Source organism: Anguilla anguilla, chromosome 13 (assembly GCF_013347855.1).
Source record: "Anguilla anguilla isolate fAngAng1 chromosome 13, fAngAng1.pri, whole genome shotgun sequence".
Lineage (NCBI taxonomy): Eukaryota > Metazoa > Chordata > Actinopteri > Anguilliformes > Anguillidae > Anguilla > Anguilla anguilla.
Window position 1 is genome coordinate 39,872,472 of NC_049213.1, and position 3,755 is coordinate 39,876,226.

Consider the following 3,755-nt stretch of genomic DNA (forward strand, 5'->3'; position numbering starts at 1 on the left):
GTGCTTTGTCAGAAAAAAATTCATGTTTTGGGATGTTGTCTGTTTCCGATTTGTGCGTCTGCTTGATTTAAATAAGCAATATTACAAAGCCATACTCTGAATTACTGTCTATGAACCAACTGTGGGCGGATATGTTAAGATGCCGTGTGACACTTTGAGCCAGTCAGGCTTTTTCACACTGCAATAGAAAGGATTCTTCCCCCCCAAGACTGAGATAACCAATCCAATTAACTTTTTTTGTGGGATACATGAGAAGTACCCAACGGGGACCGTCTCTGTCCCATTCGATTGACAGACGTCACCAAAGCCGTACAATCAGGAAGCCCATTCAAGTCCAGAGGTGCAACTTGACTTAATCGTGTTGGAGGAGAATACTAAACGGGGAAGCTCTGTCTGTATGCAATATTATATGTGTGATTGTACAGTTGTCGATGTTGTACAATTGATATTTATACCTGTTCTTGTCAGTCTTGTTGAGATTAGAAAGGAGAGCTGAAGGTAATGGATATGCATATATGTTTGTTTATTCATTTCTGTCTTCCTTGTCGTTCAGCTTCTGAAAAATAATTTGTAAAAACACAGTCGAGTATGTTTTGTGTATTGCTCCTGTTTTCCACAGACCTCGCTGGGCCAGAATTCAGTCTTTGACGTATTATCTCCATTAAATTAAACTCTAAATCTGCTGTGTGGTGTGTGTTTTTCCTCTTGCCTCCAGGAGCAGTAGCACTCTGACGCAGGGTAAACTCGAGCCGTCCGCCTCATCTTTTCGTCTTAATCGATTGTGCGGCATAAAATAATGAAAATGTGCAAATTGTACTGCTGACAGTTCTGGGAGATGAGGGAATTTGAGAGCCATTGCAGCTGAGTGAACTCAGGTACAGGTAATGATGCCACAGTGTGCATGACTCAACCTCGTTAAAAGAAATAACTGCGACAATGCTGCAGAAGGATTACATTACATTACATTGCATTCATTTGGCAGACGCTTTTATCCAAAGCGACGTACAAAAAAGTGCATTTCATGGTCGTAGACAACTGCTAAACACAGGTTCAGTAAGGTACAATACCTATTTTGTACAGCTATTTCTAGCCGAGAACAGTGAACACTATTCTGGCCTAACATCTGCAGAGCCAACTAGGCAGAAGAATAAGCTACAGTATTAGGACAAATACAAATTACCAAGAAGGATGTGCCAGATCTTTTTTTTTTTCCAAGCATGTCAGGTTTGTTAGTATCTTCAACATTTCAGCCCCTCAGCAGAGCTTGCGCCCCTCCCCGTCCCGCTCTGCGCCCCTCCCCGTCCCGCTCTGCGCCCCTCCCCGTCCCACTCTGCGCCCCTCCCCGTCCCGCTCTGCGCCCCTCCCCGTCCCGCTCTGCGCCCCTCCCCGTCCCACTCTGCGCCCCTCCCCGTCCCGCTCTGCGCCCCTCCCCGTCCCGCTCTGCGCCCCTCCCCGTCCCACTCTGCGCCCCTCCCCGTCCCGCTCTGCGCCCCTCCCCGTCCCGCTCTGCGCCCCTCCCCGTCCCACTCTGCGCCCCTCCCCGTCCCGCTCTGCGCCCCTCCCCGTCCCGCTCTGCGCCCCTCCCCGTCCCGCTCTGCGCCCCTCCCCGTCCCGCTCTGCGCCCCTCCCCGTCCCGCTCTGCGCCCCTCCCCGTCCCACTCTGCGCCCCTCCCCGTCCCACTCTGCGCCCCTCCCCGTCCCACTCTGCGCCCCTCCCCGTCCCGCTCTGCGCCCCTCCCCGTCCCGCTCTGCGCCCCTCCCCGTCCCGCTCTGCGCCCCTCCCCGTCCCGCTCTGCGCCCCTCCCCGTCCCGCTCTGCGCCCCTCCCCGTCCCGCTCTGCGCCCCTCCCCATCCCGCTCTGCGCCCCTCCCCGTCCCACTCTGCGCCCCTCCCCGTCCCGCTCTGCGCCCCTCCCCGTCCGGCTCTGCGCCCCTCCCCGTCCCGCTCTGCGCCCCTCCCCTGTCGTGCGTAACAGCGCTAAACCCTAAACCTGCACAGGCCTGTAATCAGGCAGGCGGGATGTCCAGCTCATCCGATAACGAGCCGCAGGGCTGTGATTTCGGGGCTGCGCGCGGGGAGAAGTACCAGCGAACAGACAAAATGTCGGATTACGGTGAAAAGTATGCCGAGATTCCTCGTGTCTGATTACATCTGAAAGCAGGGAATGGTACGAACTGTGCCTTTCCAGAGAAAAGAGGACAGCACGGCTCAGGAAATATACGAGTATCTCCAGATGCACTGGACTCCTGCTAATCAGATTTGTGCTTTAAACTAATGGATCCATTTTTTTTATTTTTTATATATTTTTTGGGGGCTTTTTTTAGCTTTATTAGACAGGATAGTGTAGAGAGAGACAGGAAGAACTAGGAGGAGAGAGAGAGAGGGAGAGACGTGCGACAAAGGTCGGCGGTCGGATTCAAACTGCCGACGTCGCGGCTCGCAACGAGCGTGTGGAAAGTGCTCTGTGGGCTACATCACTGGAGGCCCCCTAATGGATCCATTTTCATACAGCTACTACAGGCTGTATGTGGATGACTGTGTGTATACGGACATGTCCAAGCTACAATCAGTTAAATCAGTGTTTTGAAAGTAGGCATCTGTATTTTTCCACTGTGGGTGTTAGTGAAGAACACCATTTTCAGATGTCTTTTTAGAAATATTCTGTTACCAAGATCTGACTTGCGCTACGTGGCCAAAAGTATGTGGACACCGGACATCCAACATCTCATCCAAAACGATGGGCTTTAATATGGAGTTGGTCCACCCTTTGCTACTATAACAACCTCCCCTCTTCTGGGAAGGCTTCATACTAGATGCTGGAGAATTGCTGCAGGAATTTGTTTCCATTTGGGCCAGAAGAGCATCGATGAGGATCGGCGCTGATTGGGTGATCAGGCCTGGCTCACAGTCGACTCTCCAGTTCATCCCCAAGTTGTTGGATGGACTTGAAGTCAGGGCTCCGCGTTGGCCAGTAAAATTCTTCCACACCAATCTCGACAAAAGCATTTCTAAATGGACCTTGCTGTGCGCCTGGGGGCATTGTCATGCTGAAACAGGAGTTGGAAGTTGGAAGCACAGAATAGTCCAAAATGTCATTGCATTAATATTTGCCTTCACTGAAACGAAGGGGCCTAGCCCAAAAGAAGAAAAATAGCCCCAGACCAAGGGATGTCCTGATACTTTTGACCATACAGTGTAAGTAGTAAGATGTCTGTTGAAATTAAATAGAGTAGTGCCAATATTCTGTTCTCAAAAGACTGTTCAACAGAGAGCAAAAATAAGGGCCAATGAACGGTTCTTGGACCGTGGATTTGGATTTGAAATTTATCCAAGTAGTATTTTTTTATAGACACTGACGTATTCCACAAGGTGGCAGTATGATTATCACAGCTATGACCCATAGCAACCTTTTGTTAGTAATGACGTAATCGCCAACTGAGTAATTATTTTATTTTACCTTTTGTTATTGTACTGTACTTAAATGAAAAATAATGTCCGTAATATGATAGCGAGTTTGATTTTGGAATGTTAGAACATTTACTAAATGAGGAAATAAAATATGTATTTTACATAATCATGGGACAACATGTTTAATTCGTGTAATTAAAACGTGTTTAACATTATACAGCACTGAACTACCTACAACAAATAACACGCAACTAAGTGCATGGCGAGGTTATCTGAAAGAAAGGTGTTTATTGCAAACTGGCTGTCCTGCCTGCTCTCGCACTGAACTCGCGCGAGATGAGGGGAGG